Below are 26598 nucleotides of genomic sequence, written 5' to 3' on the forward strand. Positions count from 1 at the left end.
ATTTCAACCTGGTGTCGGGACTTTCAAAGGTACCAAAGTAGTGATACGCATCACCCCGGATGCCAGACCAGTGCACCACAAAGGCAGAGCTGTGCCGTATGTGCGGGAGAAAATTGAGAGTGAGTTGGACAGGTTGCTAAGAGAGGGCATAATTTCGCCCATTGAATTCAGCAACTGGGCAAGCCCCCTCGTCCCTGTCCTAAAAACGGATGGCTCAGTCAGGATTTGTGGCGACTACAAGGCCACCATCAACCGAGGGTCACTACAAGACCAATACCCACTTCCGAGAGCGGAGAACCTTTTTGCCAGGCGGCAAGCTGTTCACCAAGTTGGACCTCACTTCAGCCTACATGACTCAGGAACTGGCCGAAGAATCCAAGCTACTGACCACCATCACCACGCACAAGGGGCTGTTTGTCTACAACAGGTGTCCGTTTGGCATTCGATCAGTGGCCGCTATCTTTCAAAGGAACATGGAAAGCCTGCTCAAATCCATTCCTTGAACAATCGTATTTCAGGACGACATCCTTATCATGGGTCGAGACACCGAGGAACACCTCCACAACCTGGAGCAGGTGCTACGCCGACTGGACCGGATAGGTCTGCGACTAAAGAAATGCAAGTGTGTTTTTTTGGCTACAGAGGCCGAGTTTTTGGGCAGGAGGGTTGTCGCAGGCGGGATCCGGCCTACCGAATCCAAAACAGAGGCGGTTCGTCATGCGCTCAGACCCGGCAACACATCGGAGTTGCGTTCATTTCTGGGACTTTTGAACTATTTCGGGAACTTTCTGCCGAACATAAGCACATTGTTGGAGCCGCTACCCATGCTCCTGCGTAAGGGTTGCAAATGGGTTTTGGGGGGACTGTCAGGAACGGGATTTCAATCGGGCGCAGAACCTGCTTTGTTCTCATAAGCTGTTGACCCTGTACAGCCCCTGTAAGAAATTGGCTTTGACATGTGATGCATCATCCTATGGGGTTGGGTGTGTGTTGCAGCAGAGCAATGATGAGGGCCAACTTCAACCTGTGGCTTATGCCTCCAGGTTGCTCTCCCAAGCAGAAAGGGGATATGGGATGGTTGAAAAGGAAGCACTCACATGTGTCTACGGGGTGAAAAAGATGCACCAGTACCTTTTTGGCAGAAGGTTCGAGTTAGAAACGGACCACAAGCCATTAACATCCCTGTTGTCTGACAGTAAAGCTGTCAATGCCAATGCGTCAACTCGCATACAGTGATGGGCTCTCATGCTGGCTGTGTATGACTACACCATACGGCACTGGCCAGGCACCGAGAATTGCGCTGACGCGCTCAGCAGGCTTCCACTGGCCACCACTGAGGGGGCAGTGGAGCAAAGCGCTGAGATGGTCATGGCTGTTGATGCCTTTGACAACGCAGGCTCCCCCATCAAAGCCCGCCAAATCAAAATCTGGACCAACAGAGATCCCCTCCTATCCTTGATTAAGAAATGTGTCCTGACTGGGGATTGGGCACCTGCACACGGAGCATGCCCTGAGGAGGTCAGACCATTTTACAGGCGGATGGATGAGCTCTCCATCCAAGCCGACTGCCTACTATGGGGCAGCCGGATAGTCATGCCCCAGAAGGGAAGGGAAGCATTCATCAGGGAACTCCACAGCGAGCACAAGGCATTGTGCTGATGAAGGCCATTGCCCGGTCACACGTTTGGTGGCCTGGAATTGACTCGGACCTGGAACACTGTGTTCGCAGGTACACGACGTGTGCCCAGCTGGGCAATGCCCCCAGGGAGGCCCCACTCAGCCCGTGGCCCTGGCCCACCAGGCCATGGTCATGTATTCACGTAGACTACGCGGACCCGTTCATGGGAAAAATGTTCCTCATTGTTGTTGATGCATACTCGAAATGGATCGCGTGCACCATATTGAATTTGTGCACAACATCCACCACTGTGGAGAGTCTGCGTGCGGTCTTTGCGACCCATGGTCGGGTAATGGCATCAAACATGTCCGGACAGCACCGTTCAAGCCGGCTTCCAATGGCCAGGCAGAATGTGCGGTCCAAGTCATAAAACAGGGCATGCTCTGGATTCAAGGACTCTCCCTTCAATGCCGCCTATCGTGCCTCCTGCTGGTCTATAGGTCCCGACCGCATTCGCTCACGGGAGTCCCGCCCGCGGAACTACTCATGAAACATACACTTAAAACTTGGCTGTCCCTCATTCATCCAGTCCTGTCGAACATTGTTGAGGGCAAGCGCCAATCCCAAAATGAGTGCCATGACCGTAACTCAAAGGAGAGATGTATAGAAATCGATGACTCTGTATTTGTTCTTATCACGCTTTGGGGTCCAAGTGGCTTGAGGGTACTGTAATTGGCAAAGAAGGGAATAGGGTCATAGTGGTCAGACTTAACAATGGACAGATATGCCGCAAGCATCTGGACCAAGTAAAAAAAAGGTTCAGCATGGACACTGAGGAACCTGAGCAAGGTCAGGAGATGCTGCCCACACCATCGCCAGTGAACGAGCAACAAGAACTTTGAGCAGCATGCACAGTCCCTGCGGCCAGCCCGGAGAGGCCGGAATCACCACAGGTGACAGACACGCATACCATGGCTCAACAAACAGAGCCCCAACTGCGGCGCTCCACAAGAGAGTGTCGACCGCCTGAAAGACTTAATCTTTGACCTCATAAGACGTTGGGGGGGGAGATGATGTCATGTATGTAACCTTCATGTAACTGTAACCTTCATGTAACAACACTGCATACTGTATACACCTAAGAAATGCACACCTTGACCACAGTGGGTGAACTTGTGGGAGACACTCCTCACCTGGTCATCCAGGTGTTTAAAGGGAGGTCCCACGCAGGGTCATCACTTCTTGGTCCTGTGAATGAAGGTTCGAGTCACAGTGACCTTATCTGCAGAATGTGCCTCGTGTGAATTTATAGTAGTGTGTAAGGACACTACACAATACTTGATGGCATGCATACTTGGGCCTTCCACCTGGTATATGGCAGCTTTCATAAGTTGTGCTACCTTCTTGCACATCTGTTCCCAGGCCTGCTAACAGTGGAGATAGTTTTGACCTTGGCTGTCATTTCCTGACATGCATGCTGTGCACGATGTCTTTTGGGAAAGGTTCCCCTGAATGCTGCAATATATGCACCTGTGAGTATGCTCACAGATTTGTAGAGCTGTTGACAACAAAAGAGTTGTAGAGCTGTTGATCAGCCCGACTGCCTGCCTCTCTTCCACGCTTACATCCGAGTCAGGGTGTCCCTGGAGATGGAGCACGCAGTGTCCACCGGTACTCTCGTGGCCTTCCACGAGAGATGGGCGCTGGAGGGACTGGAGTGCATCATCACCCCCGGCAACTAAATTTTAATTTGATTTTATATGTTTTAAAGTTTAATTTGTTTTATTGCCAGGTTTTAGTGTCCCCCCAGTCAGAGGGCACTTGTATAATTTGCCTCTAGGTGCCCTAAACAAAGCACAAAAGCCCCACAGAAAACCCCCCCCCCCCCAAAAACCCCAAAAAGGGCACTTGAAAAGTGTTTGGAGTGTGTCCCCCTCCCCCCCCACCCCTTTAATAAGGGGGCACTTTGATTTACTGTTAATTTTGTTTCAGCACAAAAGAGTTGTAGAGCTGTTGATCAGCCCGACTGCCTGCCTCTCTTCCGTGGTTACATCCGAGCTAGGATGTCCCTGGAGATGGAGCACACGGTATCCACCGGTACTCTCGCGGCCTTCCACGAGAGATGGGCACCGGAGGGACTGGAGTGCATCATCACCCCCGGCAACCAAATTTTAATTTGAACCATGTCAAAAGTTTAATTTATTTAAGTTTGTCGGTTTTAGTTCCCCCTCCTTTTAGCCAGGTGGCACTTGTATAATTTGTGTTTTGATGGCCTCAGGGGAAAAAAAATGAACAAGAAAAAACTGGGGCACCTGAAAAGGTTTTGAAGTGTGACCCCCCTATAATCAGGGGGCACTTGATTGTTTTCTACAAAATAGTTGTAGAGCTGTTGAATTTCTACAATCTGGAAGAGTCCGTGTTCCATGTTTATGTGGAGTGTGTCAGGTTGCAGCCCCTGCTCCTCAAATTCTGATTGCACTTCAGTCCCACACTCCTGATCTTTGGGCACCTTGTGCGGAGGGGAGCGGGCAGGTCGGAAGGCCTCCTCATAGGACTGTTCCTGGACATGACCAAGGGGGCCATTAGCCGGTCCAGGCAGCGGGTGGTCGAGGGGGGCGATTCAGCCCGACTGCCTGTCTCTCTTCTGGAGCAGGCAGTGTCCACCGGTACGCTCGCAGCCCTCCACGAGAGGCAGGCACTGGAGGGGCTGGAGTGCATCATTTCAACAGGGATTGATTTGACTTGACCCCACTCCTGGCCAAGAACAGGGAAACACTTATCAAGGACACCGAGGCTGTCAGGGCCCGCTGGAAGGAGCACTTTGAAGATCTCCTCAATCGAGACTCTGCCTTTGACTTGAGTGTTCTCGACTCCATCCCGCAGCATATGACCCGCCACCAGCTCAATGAAACCCCAACGCTGCACGAGGTAGGCAAAGCCATAAAAGAGCTCAAGGATAACAAGGCTACGGGTGCGGATGAAATTCCTGCTGAGGCGCTAAAGTATGGCGGAGAGGCGCTGTTGGCGCGGACACATGACCTCATCTCTCTCATCTGGAGGGAGGAGAGCATGCCGGGAGATCTGAGAGATGCTGTGAACGTGACAATTTTAAAAAAGGGGGACAAGTCCGACTGCAGCAACTACAGGGGCATCTCTCTGCTATCAGCCACAGGGAAGGTTGTCGCTTGAGTTCTCCTCAACCGTCTTCTCCCTGTGGCCGAGGAGCTCCTTCCGGAATTACAGTGCGGATTTCGTCCCCTATGGGGACAATGGACATGATCTTTGCAGCACGACAACTGCAGGAAAAATGCAGGGAGCAGTGCCAGCCCTTATACATGGCCTTTTTAGATCTTACAAAGACCTTTGATATTGTCAACTGTGAGGGCTTATGGAGTGTCCTCCTCCATTTTGGATGCCCCCAAAAGTTTGTCAACATCCTTCGCCTGCTCCACGATGACATACAGGCCATGATCCTTACCAGTGGATCCATTACAGACCCAATCCACGTCCGGACGGGGGTCAAACAGGGCTGCGTCATCGCTCCAACCCTCTTCTCAATCTTCCTCGCTGCCATGCTCCAACTCACAGTCAACAAGCTCCCCGCTGGAGTGGAATTAAACTACAGAACCAGTGGGAAGCTGTTTAACCAACACCGCCTCCAGGCCAGGTCCAAGATCACCCCAACCTCTGTCATTGAGTTACAGTACGTGGATGACGCCTGCATTTGTGCACATTCTGAGGCTGAACTCCAGAATATAGTCAATGTATTCACCGGGGCATATGAAAGCATGGGCCTTATGCTTAACATCCATAAGACAAAGGTCCTCCACTGGCCTGTCCACACCACACAGGACAGCCCCCCAGTCATCAAGATTCACGGCGCGGCCCTCGACTATGTGGACCACTTCCCATATCTCGGGAGCTTCTTATCAACGAAGGCAGACATTGATGCGAAGATTCAACATCGCCTCCAGTGCGCCAGTGCAGCCTTCGGCCGCCTGAGGAAAAGAGTTATCGAAGACCAAGCCCTCAAATCTACCACCAAGCTCATGGTTTACAGGGCTGTAGTAATACCCGCCCTCCTGTATGGATCAGAGGCATGGACGATGTACAGAAGATACCTCAAGTCGCTGGTATATCACCAACGATGTCTCCGCAAGATCCTGCAAATCCCCTGGGAGGACAGGTGCACCAACATCAGTGTCCTTGCCCAATCTAACATCCCCAGCATTGAAGCACTGACCACACTCGATCAGCTTCGCTGGGCAAACACGAGACTCCCTAAGCAATTGCTTTATGCGGAGCTCCTTCACAGTTAACGAGCCAAAGGTGGGCAGCAGAAACGTTACACGGACACCCTCACTGGTGAAGTGCGACATCACCACTGACACCTGGGAGTCCCTGGCCGAAGACCGCCTTAGGTGGAGAAAGTGCATCCGGGAGGGCATTGAGCTCTTCGAATCTCAATGCTGCAAACGTGAAGAGGTCAGGCGCAGGCAGCGGAAGGAGCGCACGGCAAACCAGCCCCACCCACCCCCCTTCCCCCGAAGAATGTCTGTCCCAACTGAGACAGGGTCTGTGGCTCCCGTATTGGACTGTTCAGCCACCAAAGGACTCACTTTAGGAGTGGAAGCAAGTCTTCCTCGATTCTGAGAGACTGCCTATGATGATGATGGTTCACAAGACTCAATAAAACCCCAACCAGTTGGGTTTGAGGGATCCACAATAAGGCAGGTGGTTGTGAGCCTGGTAGATGAACTGGTAATGTGTAGTGTGATTGTTAAACCTTTTGCTAATAAACCAATTAGTTCTTAGTAGCAATGTGTTGCTATGAATTCTTAAGCAAAGAACCCATGAAGCAAATACATTGCAATTGCCAGCTGAGGCAAAATGATTTACACCCATCCCATTTCTTCGACAGCATCTCCCAAACCCCCGACCTATACCACCTAGAAGGACATGGGCAGCAGGTACATGGGAGCACCATCACCTGTAAATTCCCCTCCAAGTCACACACCATCCTGATTTGGAAATATATCGTCGGTCGTTCATGGTCACTGGGTCAAAATCATGGAACTCCCTCTTTAACAGCATTGTGGGAGCATCTTTACCACACGGACTGCAACGGTTCAAGAAGGCAGCTCACCACCACCTTCTCAAGGGCAATTAGGGATGGGCAATAAATGCTGGTCTTGCCAGCGATGCCCACATCCCGTGAACGAATAAAAAAAGTACCATAACACCTCCATTTGGACTGCTCCATTAGTTCCCTATAGATTCCATTTCCTGTCTGCATGTTCTTTTCTATCTGCTGCTTTTTGCCAGCCACTACTTTGGAAAAGTTGCCAACAAGTTTAAGAGGCTGCATTCCTTTATGTCTATATGCAGACCTTTAAAGGCTGCTGACAAGCAGAATATATGATTTCCCTTTGGCAAACTCCCAGTGTGAGGCTCAATTGACGTCAAGAAGGCACCTTGAATATTGAATGAGTCAACCTTGGAGGGTTCAGCAGAATTGGCCATATCCAACTCATGCAAGTGCAAAGCTTGCAGTGAATCAGTCCCACAGTCCCAATGCCAGAACCAGAACATTTTCCTTATTGTGGCTCAGTGGGTAGTACCATTACCCCTGAGTCAGGAGGTTGTGGGTTCAAATCCCACTCGAGAGACTTAAGCACAAAAATCTAGGCTGACACTCCAGTACAGTACTGAGGGAGTGCTGCACTGTTGGAGGTGCCGTCTTTCAGATGAGATGTTAAACTGAGGCCCTGACTGCCCTCTCAGGTGAACATAAAAGATCCTATGGCACTATTTCAAAGAAGAACAGCATGTTATCCCTGGTGTCCTGACTAATATTTATCCCTCAATCAATGTCAATAAAAAAAAAGGTTATCTGGAGACTTCACGTCCACCTGAGAGGGCAGATGGGGCCTCAATTTAATATCGCTGTTTGTGGGAGTTTGCTGCATGCCAATTGGCTCCTGTATTTCATACATTTCTATATTACAACTGTTATGTCTTAGATAAAGAGTCAGACTAGATACTGCAAGCTTAAAGTAAATGTGACCGTAGTCCTTTATTACAGATCTCAAAGTGTCTCTCCAACCTGTGAGGCCTCCTTATATACAGATGCTCCCGAGGGATTGTGGGATCCCTTCGGACTCCAGGGGATAAGCCCTCTGGTGGTTAGACATGGTAATTACAGGTTTACATACATAACAACAATCCCCCTCCAAAGTCAATAGTGTAACTATTTACAATGTGAGTCCACCTGGGGCCTTCCTTTCCCTGGTTGATCATGTCGGTGCAAATGCTGGTGTTGGTGAATCGTTTGTTTGGGCCTTCACTGGGTTGCTGCGCAGCTGGCCTTGCTGGACTGCTGGGCGTGGTGAGTCTTGCTGGGCTGCTGCGGGTGATGGGTTCTGCTTCGTGGTCAACTGCTGGGTCAGTTGCCACTTGTGTGTGTTGGAGGGTCGAAAAAGGTAGAGTCTATTGTGGGTTGTCCTGGATAGTCCATAAATCTGAGTTTGGTTTGGTCCAAGTGTTTTCTGCAGGTGAGTCCATTTGCAAGTTTGACCACAAGCATCTTACTCCCCTCTTTGGCCAAAACAGTGTCAGCAATCCACTTGGGACCCTGTCCATAGTTCAACACAAATACAGGAGCATTTACTTCAATTTTACGTGACACATTTACGCGATCATGATATGTATTCTGTTGAAGCCGCCTGCTCTCTACTTGTTCTTGTAGATCAGGGTGGACTAACGAAAGCCTTATCTTAAGTGCTCTTTTCATGAGCAGTTCAGCGGGAGGGACCCCAGTGAGCAAGTGGGGTCTTGTGCAGAAACTGAGCAGGACTCGGGATAAGTGAGTCTGCAGTGAGCCTTCAGTTACCCTTTTCAAGCTCTGCTTGATTGTTTGAACTGCTCGTTCTGCCTGACGATTGGACACTGGCTTAAATGGGGCAGACGTGACATGTTTGATCCCATTGCGGGTCATGAATTCCTTGAATTCGGTGCTGGTAAAGCATGGCCCATTGTCACTTACAAGGACATCAGGCAGACCGTGCGTGGCAAACATGGCCCGTAGGCTTTCAATGGTGGCAGCGGACGTGCTTGCCAACATTATCACATATTCAATCCACTTGGAGTACGCATCCACAACCACTAAAAACATTTTTCCCAAGAATGGGCCTGCATAGTCAACATGAACCCTAGACCATGGTTTGGAGGGCCAAGACCATAAACTTAGTGATGCCTCCCTGGGTGCATTGCTTAACTAAGAACATGTATTACATTTGTGCACACAGGACTCTAAGTCTGCTTCGATACCGGGCCACCACATGTGGGATCAGGCTATCGCTTTTATCATTACAATGCCTGGGTGGGTACTGTGGAGATCACTAATGAAAGTGATCACAACTACCCGATTACCCCATAGGAGGCAGTCTGCCTGTATAGACATTTCATCTTTGCACCGCTGGTACGGCTTTATTTCTTCCTGCATCTCTAATGGGACACTAGACCAACTCCCGTGGAGCACACAGTTTTTTACTCAGGACAGTAAGGGGTCCTGGCTCATCCAGGTTCTAATCTGTCGGGCGGTAACAGGTGATTGCTCACTCTCGAATGCTTCCATTACCATAACTAAGTCTGCAGGCTGTGCCATCTCCACCCCAGTGGTGGGCAATGGTAGCCTACTGAGAGCATCGGCACAGTTTTTTGTGCCTGGCTTGTGGTGGATGGCGTAGTTGTATATCGCTTCTCGGCCTTTTGGCTAAGATCATGCGTAACTGACCTGACCAGCCACCATGACCTCCGGGTGGTTCTCCCTGGATCAGGAAGGTATATGCTTGCTTTTTTGGAAACAGGAGGTGGGTGGGGTGGCTTGACCCATCCACCTCCACGGAGGTGTGTGGGGGACCTGACCCATCCACCTCCATGGCACGAACCTGGTATTGTAGTACTTCCAGGAACGGTGCAGTGGCTCTAGGCCTTTTGGCTAAGAGCATTGGCGCAGAGTGATCCTTGGCGTGTGCAAGGTGACCTCTGGCGTTTGTGATTTGACAAAGAATTGGAACGATTGGCTACGAATTTAAAAAAAAATTAAAAAAAAAAAACATGAGTGGCCATCTTCTCGGCCTTTTGGCTAAGATCATGCGTAACTGACCTGACAGGGGAGTAACCACCATAACCCCAAGGTGGTTCTCCCTGGATCAGGAAGGTATATGCTTGTTTTTTTGGAAATAGGAGGTGGGTGGGGTGGCTTGACCCATCCACCTCCACGGAGGTGTGTGGGGGACCTGACCCATCCACCTCCATGGCACGAACCTGGTATTGCAGTACTTCCAGGAACGGTGCAGTGGCTCTAGGCCTTTTGGCTAAGAGCATTGGCGCAGAGTGATCCTTGAATGGGCCCAAGGTGACCTCTGGCGTTTGTGATTTGACAAAGAATTGGAACGATTGGCTACGAATTAAAAAAAAAACAAAAAAAAACATGAGTGGCCATCTCTGGATGCGGGCTGATGCATTTGTATTTATACCCTTATTTTCAGAAAATAAGCTGCTTATGGTAGGTTTCCAATTCAAATTTGAGTCCGAACAGATATTGATGCATTTTCTTTACCCTGTAAACACACGCTAACGCTTCTTTTTCAATCATACTGTAGACCCTCTCAGCCTTAGACAGGCTTCTGGATGCATAAGCAACCGGTTACAATTTCCCAAATTCATTAGCTTGTTGCAATACACACCCGACACCCTATGACGATGCATCACATGCTAGTACCAAAAGTTTACGTGGATCGTACAACAGAAGCAATTTGTTTGAACATAACAGCTTCCTAGCTTTCTCAAAGGCATTTTCTTGGCTTTTACCCCATACCCATTCATCTCCTTTACACAGTAAAGAGTGCAGGGGTTCTAACAATGTGCTAAGCCCAGTAAGGAGTTACCAAAATAGTTCAGGAGTCCTAGAAACGACCGCAGCTCCATCACGTTCTGTGCTCTTGGTGCGTTTTTGATTGCCTCCGTCTTCGAATCGGTGGGCCTGATGCTGTCCCCTACGATTCTTCTCCCCAGGAACTCCACTTTAGGCGCCAGGAAAATGCACTTTTAACCTGAGCCCCACATGATTAAGCCGACTAAGAACCTCCTCCAGGTTCTGCAGGTGCTCGACGGTGTCCCTGTAACCAAGATATCGTCCTGGGAGACTATGGTGCCAGCTTTCCATGTTCTTCTGGAATATCGCCGCAGCTGATCGAATCCCAAACGGGCATCTGTTGTAAACGAAAAGACCTTTGTGCATGTTGATGCAGGTGAGGCCTATCGAAGATTCCTCCAGCTCCTGCGTCATGTAGGCCGAGGTCAAGTCCAGCTTCGTGAACGTTTTCCCTCCCGCCAGTGTCGCAAATAGATCGTCTGCCTTTGGTAGCAGCTATTGATCCTGCAGCGAGAAATGATTAATACTTACTTTGTAATCACCACAGATCCTGACGGTGCCATCTTCCTTGAGGACTGGAACAATTGGACTGGCCCACTCCCATTGTTCCACAGCCCTTGCAAACGTATCCTTTGAAGCGGCATGAATGGAATCGATGATCACCCCCGCAGAGCCAACAAGGTGTTAATTGCCTTGTATTCACCACCCTTGATGGTGGACTCTGAGTCATCTGCAGACATGCAGCTATAGGCGTGTAAGTCCTGCCATGTACATTTCGATTTGAAAGCAACGTTACTTTGTTCACAGTACTTGCAGCAGCGCTCGTGTGCTGGGAAATTTGTTTGGTATTGTCACTGGTGGAGATAAACACCTGCGCTATCACTATGGCTTTACTCAAGGTTGGGGTCTCTACAGTCAAAAGTTTGCGAAGTATTACTTCATGGCCAATGCCAAGTACAACGAAGTCCTTGAGCATATGCTCCAAGTGTCCTTCAAATTCGCAATGTCCTGCAAGGCGCCTTAGCTCGGCGACATAGCTCACCACTTCCTGGCCTTCAGACCTCTGAAGGCCTTCAGACGTGTAGGACTGATACCTCGCCATCAGAATGGTTTCCTTCGGGTTTAGGTGCTCCCGGACCAGTGTGCACAACTCATCGTACGACTTGTCTGTGAGTTTTGCTGGAGTGAGCAGGTTTTTCAAGAGGCCATATGTTGATGCCCCGCAAATGGTGAGAAGGATCGCCCTTCGTTTGGCAGCGTTCCCTTCTCCTTCCAGCTCATTGGCCACAAAGTATTGGTCAAGTCGCTCCACGAAGGTTTCTCAATCATCTCCCTCCGAAAATTTCTCCAGGATACCCACAGTTCTCTGCGTTGTTGCTTTGGGGTTCGTCATCTGTATCTCGTTGCCAGTTGTTATGTCTTAGATAAAGAGTGAGACTAGTTACTGCAAGCTCAAAGTAAGTGTGACCGTAGTCCTTTATTACAGATCTGAGAGTTCCTCTCCAGCCTGTGAGGTCTCCTTATATACAGGTGCTCCCAAGGGATTGTGGGATCCTTTGGGACTCCAAGGGATAAGCCCTCTGGTGGTTACAGGTTTACATACATAACAACATCAGTGACTACTCTTCAAAAAGTACCTCATTGGCTGAAAACGCTTTGGGACGTCCAGTGGTCGTGAAAGGCACTATAGAAATGCAAGTCTTTCTTTCTTTATTGTTTAAAACATTGGCCCTGAAAATCCATGGGATGTACCTCTGGCAGTTATGCCAGGATCGTGCCAGCCAATGTACTTCAGCGGGGCCTAGCTGGAGTTTGTGAGGTCAGTGGGAGGGCTTCTAATTTGCATTGGGCAGGCGAGTGCAAATGACACTGTAGGTGGCTCTCTGGTCCCCACCTGCACCAAGAAGCTGGAACGTCCGGTGTCTCCCTAAAATTGTGGGACGTGGTGGTGCTGTTTTTCCCAGTCCCCCCTCCTCTCCGCAGCCTCCAACCATGTGCCCTTCTGCCCCCTCTGTACGGAGCCAATCAGGATTGAAAAAAAATGTTTTGTCTATTTTAACGGCGCCAGATAGAAATGCCAACTGCTTCAGTTATCTTAGTGGATGAAGCAGTTCTACAGAATCTTGTGAGTTGATATGGCAGAAGCTTGGGCAATCAGGACCCGCCTGCAAAATGCTCATTTTGTGCCTCTCGAGCATCTTAACAGACATTTATCTAATCAGTTAACAACCAAGGGTGCCAATCCAGCTCTGCAAAGTAGGTAACGATATGAAATTAAACTGAGTTGTGAATCCACTCCGACTCCAGAGAATTGAGCACAATAATCTAGGCTGACACTCCAGTGCAGTACTGAGGGAGCGCTGCACTGTCAGACGTGTCGTCTTTTGGATGAGACGTTAATCCGAGGCCCCATCTGCCCTCTCAGGTGGACGTAAAAGATCCCACGGCACTATTTCGAAGAAGAGCAGGGGAGTTATCCCCAGTGTCCTGGCCAATATTTATCCCTCAATCAACATAACAAAAACAGATTATTTGATCATTATCACATTGCTGTTTGTGGGAGCTTGCTGTACACAATTTGGCAGCTGCGTTTCCCACATTACAACAGTGAGTACACTCCAAAAAAAAGTAGTTAATTGGCTGTAAAGTGCTTTGAGATGGCCGTGAAAGGCGCTATATAAATGCAAGTTGTTCTTCCTTTTTCTTTCACCCTCCTTCCCAGGCCTTCTGCTGTTTATTTCCCAATCCTTAAATATCATTGGTTAAGGAGATACCCTGTTGGTTGTCCTGTTCACTCCAGTCCCAGGTGCCCTGTACCCCTCACTGCGCCATTATCAGCTCGCACTTTCAGTAACCTAGTGGGAAAAAATTTGGGGGGTGAAGATTTCAGCAGCAAGTTTAACTACCGGCAGGTGTCATGTGATGAAACTTCTTGTGGAGGAAAGCTATAGACTCTGTAACCTTATCTGTAACCTTCTCCAGCCCTACAACCCTCCGAGATCTCAGCAGTCCTCCAATTCTGGCTTCTTACACATCCCCTATTTTAATCGCTCCCTCATTGGCGGCGTTCTTTCAGTTGCCAAAACCCTAAACTCTGGAATTCCTTCCCTAAACTTCTCCGCCTCTCTATCTCTCTCCTCCTTTAAGCCACTCCTTAAAACCTACATCTTTAACCAAGCTTTTGGTCATCATATCTCCTTGTGGCTCAGTGTCAAATTTTGTTTGGTAACATTCCTGCGAAGCACCTTGGGATGTTTTACTGAATTAATGGCACTATATAAATACAAGTTGTTGTTGTAGACCAACCAGCTGGGGTCGGGCGATAATTGCTGGGCAGTGCGTAAACATGGATGTCCTCATTCACCAGAGTAAAATACTATTCCCTTGGTTTCAGATATGTTTTTAGCCAGTGTGATCTCCCGTACTTCAGGAATTGTATTCATGAACATGCTCCCACCCCGGCACCTGATGATGACCTTTGTTGATGTTATACTAAATGGTGAGACTGAGTACTGTGTGTAATGAGCAAGTTTGACCTTAGCTCCTTTACTAAGGTTCCAGAGTGTAGGTACCTCGTGGATGGCCTGCTTATATACTGTGCCCCCAAGGGATGCTGGGATCCCTTGGGACTCCAACAGGTAGGCCCTCTGGTGGTCAGGTGTAATGCAAGTTACAAAGGGTTAAATACATAACATCACTCCCCCGTAAAGTCAATAGTACACTTATTTACAAGATGAGATGATCTGGGGCTTTGCGCTCCCTTGTTGATCGTCTCGGTACAAATGCTGGTGTGGGTGGGCTGGTCAATTCTTCACTGGGCTGTTGGGATGAAGAGTTTGGTTTCGTGGTCAACTATGATGTCAGTTTCCACTTGTCTGTGTGTTGGAAGGTCAAAGTTGGTGGTGTCCTCTTCGGGTTGTTCATAGCTGTTGGTGAACCGCAATTTTATTTGGTTCAAATGTTTTCTGTGCGTTTGTCCATTGGTCAGTTTGACCTGAAACACCCAACTCACCTCTTTGGCTGTGTCCATACCAGCAAGCCATTTGAGACCATGTCCATAATTGAGCACAAACACAGGATCATTGATCTCAATATCATGTGACAAATTTGCGCGGTCATGGTACATACTTTGCTGATGCCGCTTGCCCTCCACGTGATCATGGAGATCAGGGCGGACAAGAGGCAGCCTTGTTTTAGGCACCCTTTTCATGAGCAGCTCAGCTGGGGGAACCCCGGTGAGTGAGTGGGGTCTGGTGCGGTAGCTGAACAGCACTTGGGAAAGGCGGGTCTGCAGGGAGCCTTCCGACACATGTTTCAAGCTTTGCTTGATGGTCTGAACTGCTCGTTCTGCCTGGCTGTTGGATGCGAGCTTGAACGGGGCAGATGTGACATGTTTGATCCTGTTGTGGGTCATGAATTCCTTGAATTCAGCACTGGTGAAGCATGGCCCATTGTCGCTGACTAGGACATCAAGCAAGCCGTACGTGGCAAACATGACTCGTAGGCTTCCAATGGTGGCCGTGGATGTGCTTGCAGACATTATTGCACATTCAATCCATTTTGAGTAAGCGTCCACGATAACCAAAAACATTTTGCCTAGGAATGGGCCCGCATAGTCTACATGGATCCTCGACCATGGTTTGGATGGCCACGACCACAAACTTAGCGGTGTCTCTCTGGGTGCATTGCTCAACTGAGAGCAAGTGTTGCACTGGCGCACGCATGACTCTAAATCTGAGTCGATGCCGGGCCACCACACATGGGATCTGGCTATGGCTTTCATCATTACAATGCCTGGGTGGGTGTTGTGCAGTTTGTAAATAAATGCGTCTCTGCCTTTCTTGGGGAAGACCACGTGATTGCCCCACAAAAGACAGTCCGCCTGCAGGGATAACTCGTCTTTGCGTCTGTGGAACGGCTTAATCGCTTCCTGCATCTCCACTGGGACACTGGACCAGCTCCCATGGAGGACACAGTTTTTTACCAAGGACAGTAAAGGATCCTGGCTGGTCCAGGTCCTGATCTGCCGGGTCGTAACGGGGGACTTCTCATTCTCAAATGCCTCCATGACCATGAGCAAGTCCGTTGGCTGTGCCATTGCCATCCCGGTAGTGGGCAATGGTAGCCGACTGAGAGCATCTGCGCAGTTGTCTATGCCCGGTCTGTGGTGGATTACATAGTTGTATGCCGACAGCGTGAGCGCCCATCTTTGGATGCGGGCAGAGGCATTTGTGTTAATCCCTTTGATCTCAGAGAACAGCGATATGAACGGCTTGTGGTCAGTTTCAAGCTCAAACTTGAGGCCAAGTAAGTACTGGTGCATTTTTTTTACTCCGTAAACGCACGCCAAAGCCTCTTTTTCAACCTTGCTATAGGCCCTTTCGGCCTTGGACAAACTCCTGGGTGCATACGCAACCGGTTGCAAAATCCCCGAATCATTAGCCTGTTATAACACACACTCAACTATGACGACGCATCACAAGCTAACACTAATCGTTTACATGTATTATACAGGACAAGCAGTTTGTTCGAACACAATAAATTTCTGGCTTTCTTAAAGGCAGCCTCTTGTGAATTGCCCCATACCCAGTCATCTCCCATGCGCTGTAGGGGTTCTAGCAAGGTGCTTAACCCAAGTAGAGAATTACTGAAATAGTTAAGGAGTCCCAGGAACGACCACAGCTCCATCACGTTCTGTGGTCATGGTGCATTCTTGATGGCCTCCATCTTGGCGTCGGTGGGTCTGATGCCATCAGCTGCGATTCTCCTTCCTAAGAATTCGACGTCCTGTGCCAGGAAAACACACTTTGAGCGTTTCAACCTGAGCCCCACATGATCCAACCAACTAAGAACCTCCTCCAGATTCTTCAAGTGCTTCATGGTGTCCCGATCTGTGACCAATATGTCATCCTGGAAGACCACTGTGCAAGGAACCGACTTTAGCAGGCTCTCCATGTTCCGCTGGAAGATCGCCGCGGCCGACCGAATCACGAACGGGCATCGGTTGTAGATAAACAGACCTTTGTGCAGGTTCGGCCTTTCGAAGACTCCTCCAGCTCCTGCATCATGTAGGCCGAGGTCAGGTCCAGCTTGGTGAACGTCTTCTCTTCACCAGGGTCGCAAATAGGTCATCTGCCTTGGGTAGTGGGTACTGGTCCTGCTGCGAAAAACGGTTAATCGTTACTTTATAGTCCCCCCAAATTCTAACCATACTGTCCTCCTTGAGTACCGGAACAATTGGACTGGCCCAGTCGTTGAATTCCACTGGCACGATGATGCCTTCACGTTGCAGCCTATCCAGCTCAATTTCCACTTTTACACGCATCATGTACGGTACCGCCCGAGCCTTCTGGTGGATGGGTCGCGTACCAGGAACCAAATAGACCTGCACTTTCGCCCCCGAGAAGCTTCCAATGCCTGGCTCGAATAACGATGGGAACTTGCTTAGAACCTGGGTACATGAAGCGTCGTCGATGGGCGAAAGCGCTCAGATAACATCCCAGTTCCAGTGGATTTTCCACAGCCAGCTTCTGCCAAACAACGTGGGGCCATCCCCTGGCATAATCCACAGCGGGAGTTTGTGTACTGCTGCATCATAGGAGACTTTGACTTCTGCACTGCCAACTACAGGGATTAGTTCCTTGGTGTAAGTCCTTAGTTTAGTGTGAATGGGGCTGAGCTTGGGCCTGTGTGCCTTCTTTCCCCACAGCCAGTCGAAGGCCTTTTTACTCATTTTGGACTGACTTGCTCCCGTGTCCAGCTCCATAGATACTGGAATGCCATTCAGTTCGACTTTCAACATTATTGTTGGGCATTTTGTCATGAACGTCTGTACCCTGTACACTCCTGCCTCCTCCGTACGAGTTTCGAACTCAGTCCGATCCACTGTGGATCGATTTTCCTCTGCAATGTGGTGCAGCTTGCCTGCACATTCGTTGGAGATGTCCCATTGTTCTGCAACCATTGCACGCATAGTGCTTAAAGCAGCATTGATGGGGCTGATGATCACCTCCACAGCACCAACAAGGTGTTAACTGCCTCACATTAACAGATGATGGCGGACTCTGGGTCAATTGAGGTCGGCCGGCGTGTCTGTTCTGCCATGTACATTTCTGCTCAAAACAGACGTTACTTTATGCACAGTACTGGCCAAAATATCTTTGTTCTGTGAAATCTGCTTGGTGTTGTCGCTGGTGGACATAAATGCCTGGACTATGGTTATGGCTTTACTCAGATTCGGAGTTTCTACAGTCAACAGTTTGAGAAGGATTGTCTCATGTTCGATGCCCAGTACAAAAAAGTCACAACGTCCTGTGAGGTGCCTTAGTTCGGTGATGTAGCTTGCCACTTACTGGCCCTCCGATCGTTGACACACGTCAAACTGATATCTCACCATCAAAACGCTTTCCTTAGGATTTAGGTGCTCCCGGACCAGCATATACAATTCTTCATAGGATTTCTCTGTTGGTTTTGCCGGGGCCAGGAGATTCTTCATGAGGCCATAGGTTGTTGCCCCACAGACAGTTAGGAGGATCGCCCTTCATTTGGTGGCGTGCTCGTCCCCTTCCAGCTCGTTGGCCACAAAGTATTGGTCGAGTCTCTTCACAAAGGATTCCCAATCGTCCCCTTCTGAGAACTTCTCCAGGCTGCCGACTGTTCTTTGCATTTTTGCGTGCTTGTTCGTTACCTCTTCGCCAATTGTTATACTCATAATAAATGGTGAGACTGAGTACTGTGTATAATGAGCAAGTGTGACCTCAGCAACTTTATTTAGGTTCCAGAGTGCAGGTACCTCGTGGGTGGCCTGCTTATATACTGTGCTCAAAAGGGATGCTGGGATCCCTTGGGACTCTAACAGGTCGGCCCTCTGGTGGTCAGGCGTAATGCAAGTTACAAAGGGTTAAATACATAACTGTTGACCTGTTCAAAAAAAAATCTAGGCTGACTCTCACTGCAGTGCTGAGTGAGTGCTGCACTATTGGATGTGCCGTCTTTCAGATGAGACTTTAAACCGAATCCCCGTCTGCCCTCTCAGGTGTACGTAAAAGATCCCATGGCACTATTTCAAAGAAGAGCAGGGGAGTTATCCCCAATGCCCTGGCCAATATTTATCCCTCAATCAACATAACAAAAACAGATTATCTAGTCGTTATCACATTGCTGTTTGGGGGTGCTTGCTTGTGTGCATAAATTGGCTGCTGCAACTCTTTTGGGGGGGGGGGAACAAATAAACATTAGATCGAGTGCCCCCCCCGTTCTGGGGGACACTCCAAACACTATTAACTGCCCTCTTTTTTTGTTTGTTTTTTTTTTGTTTTTTTTTGGGGGGGTGTTTTTTTTTGTGATTTTTTTGGGGGCATTATAACCAAATAATTTACAAGTGTCCCCTATAAAAGGGGAGGGGGACACTAAAACCGGCAAATAAAACAAATTAAACTTTAAAACATATAAAATCAAATTAAAATTTGGTTGCCGGGGGTAACGATGCACTCCAGTCCCTCCGGCGCCCACCTCTCACGGAAGGCCGCGAGCGTACCGGTGGAATTGGCTGCTGCATTTCCTACATCCCTATTGACACCTGGGAGTCGTTGGCCAAAGAGCGCTCTAATTGGAGGAAGTGCATCCGGGAGGGTGCTGAGCACCTCGAGTCTCATTGCCGAGAGCATGCAGCGGATATATCATGTGGCAAACCTGTTCCACCCACCCTTACTCTCAAAGACTATCTGTCCCACCTCTGACAGGGACTGTGGTTCTCGTATTGGACTGTTCAGCCACCTAAGGACACATTTTAAGAGTGGAAGCAAGCCTTCCTCGATTCCGAGGGACTGCCTATGATGATGATGACAGCAGTGACTACATTCCAAAAGTACTCCATTGACTGTAAAGTGCTTTGAGACGGCCGGCGGTCATGAAAAGCGTTATATGAATGCAAGTCTTTCTTTTCTTTCTGTTGTTTGGCAGGGGGACAGGTCCTTGTGCTCAGCTGATGGCCGCTCGTGCAGCGAGGGCTCAGGAACCCTCATCCGTCACCTGCTGGATGAAATTCAACATTTAAAAAAATTTATTTGTTCACAGGATGTGGGCATCGCTGGCAAGGCCGGTGTTTATTGCCCATCCCTAATTGCCCCTCGAGAAGATGGTGGTGAGCCGTCTTCTTGAACCGCTGCAATCCGTGTGGTGAAGGTGATCCCACAGTGCAGTTCGGGAGGGAGTTCCAGGTTTTAACCCTGCGACAATGAAGGAATGTCGATATATTTCCAAGTCAGGATGGTGTGCGCGACTTGGAGGGGAACTTGGATCTAAACTCATTAAACAGAAAGGGTTAAGGCAGTTCCCAGTGTAACCAGAACAGCTTGGTGCTTTCCTTCTTTGCAAACACACCTGTGAGAGTTGGGTAAAGTTTGCTGTGTTTCTCTCCTGCAGTCTGTGGAGGTTTTGTATCGGTAGAGGGCGCTCGGAGGACAGGCTGCAACATCTGGCAGGGGAATGGGAAGGATGAAAAACTTAACATAAAAAATACCCGAGCTGACTATTGCAGAGATTGGTGATCCTGCGTCCAGGCAATCATATAGGTCGATGACCAGTGATTAACGCGTGTGACAGCCCAGAATGCTGCATCGGTGCTTGCTGACATTGAGCCCATGTGACCACTACTGCAAAACCCAAACACTTCACTGATTCTCCTCGGCTTTGCCCTCTGGTGCTTTATGCAGAATTTGTTGTGAACGGGGAGGATTTTAAGCAGCGTTGCAGGGTGTTTTCCCTATTTTAAGCAGCTCATTAATCATAACCCTTTGCCGAACGCCTTTCCGGTTTCCCCATCCCAGTATTGCCTTTTGTGAAGATCTCTCTTCTCTGAAAGCACCTGGGTTAAGGGTCAGATTTAACCAGTTCAGGTTTCTGTGTGGCTAAAGTCCATTGCGTAGTTTGCACGGTGCAGTGGTTACTACCCGTCATAGTTTACAGAAGAGGATATATTTATAAATGTAATTGTTTGGGAAATGAAAGCGGTCTTTGGTGAAAGATTTGTATTCCGAAGTCTGCTGCCACATTTCCCTGCGCTTGACAAAGACCATCAGCTGGAGTTTATTAACCCTTCAGGTAGTGAATTAGGCGCCAGACTCGGTATTTTAACTTTCATTGAAACTTGTCAAGTGCTGTCACGTGGCATTCGCAATTTTAAAGTGTTTTTAACAAGTTCATAACTGATCAAGTCCGAAAAAGTTTGATAGGGCCCAAGTGCCACACGAATTATGTCAATAAACAGTTAACACAATAACCTGGTTTTCTTCATTGCGTTGCTTTAGTGTGATTATTGTATCCCAAATAACACATGGATTTTCTCCCCTCCCAGTTACCTCTTTTTTATTTGTTGATTAAACCCCTCTGGGGTGAAACAATTAGCAACATATTCAACAAGATGTCACGTGACTAAGGGAGTTTTGAAATGATTAAAAATCAATTTGGTTCTACTTTCACTATGTCTATTTTAAGAAGGTATCTTAAGTCAAATTATTTCATCAGTATAGTCTGATAAATGATATTATGGAGTTGTTTTCATCCTTGCTGGTTTCTGTATATATTTCATATAATGCTTGTACATAATGCATACATTTTTAGTTGGTATACAATTTGGGATTAATTGGTTATAAGAACATAAGAAATAGGAGCAGGAGTCAGCCATTTGGCCCCTCGAGCCTGCTCAGCCATTCAATAAGATCATGGCTGATCTGATCATGGACTCAGCTCCACTTCCCTGCCCGTTCTCCATAATCCCTTATTCCCTTATCACTCAAAAATCTGTCTATCTCTGCCTTAAATATATTCAATGGCCCAGCCTCCACAACTCTCTGGGGCAGAGAATTCCATAGATTTACAACCCTCTCTAAGAAGAAATTGCTCCTTATCTCAGTTTTAAATGGGCGGCCCCTTATTCTAAGACTATGTCCCCTAGTTTTAGTTTCCCCTATGAGTGGAAATATCCTCTCTGCATCCACCTTGCCGAGCCCCCTCATTACTTTATATGTTTCAATAAGATCACCTCTTATTCTTCTGAACTCCAATGTGTATAGGCTCAACCTATCCTCATTATTCAACCCCTTGATCTCTGGAATCAACCTAGTGAACCTTCTCCGAACAGCCTCCAATGCAAGTATATCCTTTCTTAAATAGAGACCAAAACTGTACGCAGTACTCTAGGTGTGGCCTCACCAATACTCTGTACAGTTGTAGCAGGACTTCTCTGCTTTTATACTCTATCTCTCTTGCAATAAAGGCCAACATTCCATTTGCCTTCCTGATTACTTGCTGTACCTGCATACTAACTTTTTGTGTTTCATGCATAAGGACCCCCAGGTCTCTGTACTGCAGCACTTTGCAATTTTTCTGCATTTAAATTATAATTTGCTTTTCTATTATTTCTGCCAAAGTGGGATTGTGATTTGGATTACTGGAGAAAGAACACAGCAGCTGTTAATGCCCTATGTCCAGGAGTGTTCCATGTTTTGTCTTTGTGAGCTGTATAGATGAATACAATGCACGCCACATATAAAGTTTAAATATATGTTCTCATTAATTGGTACATATCTTACGTTGTGAATACCAACAGAGAGTTTTGCAGCATAGGAGGCCACTTGGCTTGTCGTGCCTCTGCCAGCTCTTTGAAAGAGCTGTCCAATTTAATCCCACAGCCCAGCTTTTTCCCCATAACCCTGCAAATTAGTCCTCTTCAAGTACATGCCCAATTGCATTTTAAAAGTTCCTATTGAATCTGATTCCACCACCCTTTCTGGTTATGCATTCCTGATCTTAACAACCCTCTCTGTGAATAAATTTCTTCTCATTTTCCCTCCACTTCTTTTGCCAATTATTTTAAATCTGTGACCCACTTGCCAGAGGAAATAGTTTCTTCCTACTTGCTGTATCAAAATCCCTCAGAATTTTGAATCTGCTCTAAGGAGAACAATACCAGCTTTTCCAATCTCTCCACATAACTGAACTCCCTCATCCCTGGTATCATTTTGGTAAACCTCCTCTGTACCCCTCTCCAAGGGCCTTGACATCCTTCCTAAAGTATGGTGCCCAGAATTGTCCACAATACTGCAGCTGAGGCCTAACCTGAGATTTAAAACAGTATGACTTCCTTGCTTTTGAATTCAATGCTCCTATTTATAAAGCCAAGTATCCCATATGCTTTCTTAACCGCCTTATCAACTTGCTATGCTATCTTCAAACATTTGTGAATATGCAACCCCAATTCCCTCTTTTCTTGCACCCCCTCAAAATAGTATCAATTAGATTATACTGGTGTTCTGATTTAGGATGTATTCATTGATGAAGCAACAAGGCTATTAACATCTAATACAAAAGCAAAATATTGCAGATGCTGGAAATCTGAAATAAAGGGTCATTGGCCTGAAATGTTAACTCTGTTTCTCTCTCTACAGATGCTGCCTGACTTGCTGAGTATTTCCAGCATTTTTATTTAAGGCTATTAACATCCCTTTCCAAATCTCTTGGCCCACAAACTTCAAATAGGACAAGAAGGATGAATTTATTGATTGCATATAGAACCTTGTCTTCTCTGTGTGCATATCAAGAAGTTGTGTAGTGATCATGGATTAAACTGGCTTTATTGAAAAGCTAGAAAAAAATTGGAAACTAGCGGGGGTTGTGTGCGGATCATGTCAGTCAAGCAATGCACCAAAGGATGTGAAAATAGTAAATGAGAAGAACTGTAAAGGCTGGAAATATGAAATAAAAACAGAAAATAGTGGATATACATAGCAGGTCTTCACAACCCCCAAAAAGAATAAACAGAGTAACATTGTAGAGCTCCAGCCAGAATTGTGACCCAATGAAAGGTCCACACCTATTTTCTCCCAGCCCTGCCCAGATGATGATGGATTCACTGTTCATTCCCAGGATCCCATTGTCTCTGAGAACATAGGAATGATAATTAAGGGCTGAAATTGCTAAAAAAAAAAGTCAATGTTGAAGATAAGTGATTTTGTTTTCTGTCAAGTACTGGTTTATTGTGCTTTGACATTTTATATTTTTGAAAAACATTTTTTGTCCATTGGTGTCTGGCTATGTGCATTGCAATACGTGGTTAAAAAGAAAGCATGGTGATGATAGTCCAGTTCATTGCTATTCTGCCAGCAAAAATGCGATCTCCATTAATCACCCAAAGCATTTAGTAACTAATAGAGGGAGCACTGCATGGTTGGCCATTCAGTGACACAATGCAACTTTCCCACATGGAAGGTCCAAGGCTCAATTGTTTGACCTCGCAAAGGATTTCCTTAATTTTTACAGGTATGAGCTTAATATTTTGGCATAAATTTGTCCAAATTAAAAGTTCCACCCAATTCTCTTATGACCGAATTTTAGAATAACAACTTTATTTTAAAATTAGTGAAACAAATAAATATAATATATAGTTTTTCATTAAAAGCACATACACTTGTGAAAATTTTCCCTTTTTTAAGATGGCGAGGATAGGGGTGAAGAAATCAGGCTAGCAGCATTTGTTGATGGATTGGACTGCCATGAATCCATAAATGATGAGTAATTTGGCGGGGGGTTGGGGGGGCTGGTTACTGCAATGTTAAGCTCCTGTGGTCGAATAGCAAATGGAAATTAAATATCAGGGTTAATGCACAAGTAAAAAGCCCATGGGCAGAATGCCCTTGGAAATGTACCCCAGTATGAGTCAGTTACTTCAGGAGTGTACTATGAATGCATAAACAATTACTGTTCTTTCAGGGGAATGGAACTTCAAAGAGTTCCCGCTCAGCTATACAGGTACAACATCTGAATCCGGAATCCTTGGGACTGAATCCATGCCGGTTTTTGGATTTTGCTGGATTTTGGACCTCGCCGCGAACCAAATCCGTGCCAGATTTTGTGTTTTGCCGAATTTCAGGCCTCGCTGTCCGCCGATCCTCCGTTCCTCACCGCCCACCGAAATGTCCGGTTTTCGGACAATTGCGGTTTTTGGAATTAGGATTCGGAACATTGCACCTGTAGCATAGTAACTTGCAGGGTAAAGCTTACTTTACTCAACCCAAATTGTATGTTTTAGCCCCATCTTCAATGGAGCACTCCCTACTGTACCAGTGTGCCATTCTCCACAGTGTCTGCTCTATGAGCTTTCTGAGTCAATTTGCCAATTCAGTATTGAATTTGGGGCAGTTTTGGGCCCTGCCTACTTGAAACTGACTGCCCAAATTATTGTAACCTGTTCAAATTCAAAAAAATGTAATATTTTCTGAAGTGACCTAGAGTTTTGAAAAGTTTAATCATGAGGTTGACAGAAATGTAATTTAAAAAAAAATCTTATGAAGATTTATACTGAAAGAAAGACTTGCATTTATATAGCGCCTTTCACAACCACTAGACATCCCAAACACTTTACAGCCAAGGAAGTAATTTTTGAAGAGTAGTCACTGTTGTAATGTAGGAAACATGGCAAACAATTTGTGCACAGCAAGCTCCCACAAACAGCAATGTGATAATGACCAGATAATCTGTTTTAGTGATGCTGATTGAGGGAAAAATATTGGCCAGGACACCAGGGATAACTCCCGTGCTCTTCTTCAAAATAGCATCATGGGATATTTTATGTCCACCTCGGTTTAACATCTCATCCAAAAGACTGCACCTCTGACAGTGCAGCACTCCCTCAGCACTGCACTGGAGTGTCAGCCTGGATTTTTGTGCTCAAGTCTTTTGAATGAGACGTTAAACCGAGATCCCGTCTACCCTCTCAGGTGGAACCCATGCCATTATTTTGAAGAGCAGGGGAGTTATCCTCGGTGTCCTGACCAATATTTATCCCACAATCAACATCACTAAAAACCAGATTATCTGTTCATTATCACATTACTGTTTGTGGGAGCTTGCTGTGCGCAAATTGACGGCTGTTTCCTACATTACAACAGTGACTACACTTCAAAAAAAAAACTCCATTGGCTATACAGCGCTTTGGGACGTCCAGTGGCCGTGAAAGTCGCTATATAAATGCGAGTCTTTTAATTAAGATTATTTGTAAATTTTACATTTGTTAAAATCTATATCCCTCGGTACGTTTCTGCTGTTGCCCAAGCCTCGGGAACGTGTCGCTGGAATCGGGCTGTTCCTGATCAGAATATTTTTGGGGGCGATAAGTTGGGATTGGAGCTGCCCTTTCTCCAGCGCATGGGAGTTGGCGGGAGGCAAGGAGAGCAGAGAACGGGTCTGGGCAGCAACACCCACCCTAACTTCAGTCTGCACTCCAGCGGCGCTGGCTGAGCGCACGGCTTTGGAGCACTCGCCGGGAGAGCTCGCAGTTCGGGAGAGGGAGGGAGGGGGCGGACTGCAGATCAGCGCAGGTTTGCGCCCACTAGGTAGAATGTGAAAAAGTGACAGTGCGAGGGGGTGGACGAGATTTACTGCACTGTGCGTTCGCCATCTGTCGCCTCGGGAGCTGCAATTCTACGCGGCGGAGCCTCGGGAAATAAACGCACTGGTGGCAAAGCTCCCCAATTGCAAGTGAAAGGTGAGACCCGAGCGGGCTATTAGAAAAAGGCTTGCTTTTGACCAGATTTTGGAACCGGTATCTCGAATGTCTTGCACCGCCGGTAGACATGCGATTTCTTGCTGGAGTCCTGTGGCATTTCTGAAATCCTCTGTGTATTTTGCATATTGAGGGGAGTTTGAGTGGTCAATGATTCGGGCAGTTCAGGAGGCATGGAGAGGTTGGTTAGAGACACCGATGCTCCGCGACCTCTCTGATCTCTCTATTGCTGGGGCATTCAGCCCAACACCTTCTGAAAGCGAAAGGGAGCGCTCTCGATCATTTTTTCCAGGTTGTTCCTAACATCTTTATTTTATTTTTCGCCCCTCTTTTTTTTTTATATAATCCGCCTGCTCCGTGGAATCCCCAAATAACGACGTTTTAAAACAAAATCTTCCGCTTGCCCATTGCACCTTGTCGGAGGCGTGGAATAGGAGAGCGAGCCGGGCACTTGTTTATCGCTGAATTGTCTTTATTTAACTC

General features: G+C 47.4%; 1 protein-coding gene and 2 pseudogenes across 1 annotated transcript in view; all 3 read left to right on the forward strand.

Moving 5' to 3' along the window:
* The first annotated feature begins 9372 nt into the window (after positions 1–9372).
* Positions 9373–9604, forward strand: LOC139228341 (U2 spliceosomal RNA; annotated as a pseudogene).
* Positions 9605–9744: 140 nt separating this feature from the next.
* LOC139228363 (U2 spliceosomal RNA) lies at positions 9745–9983 on the forward strand (annotated as a pseudogene).
* A 16002-nt stretch (positions 9984–25985) lies between these two features.
* The window catches only part of LOC139228164 (ADAMTS-like protein 3), a 616221-nt gene continuing 615608 nt past the window's right edge, over positions 25986–26598 (forward strand). The window contains exon 1 of the mRNA XM_070859351.1: positions 25986–26097. The gene's annotated coding sequence lies outside the window, so the exon portion shown is untranslated. The remainder of the gene's footprint in view (positions 26098–26598) is intronic.

Source organism: Pristiophorus japonicus, chromosome 17 (assembly GCF_044704955.1).
Source record: "Pristiophorus japonicus isolate sPriJap1 chromosome 17, sPriJap1.hap1, whole genome shotgun sequence".
Taxonomy (NCBI): Eukaryota; Metazoa; Chordata; class Chondrichthyes; family Pristiophoridae; genus Pristiophorus; species Pristiophorus japonicus.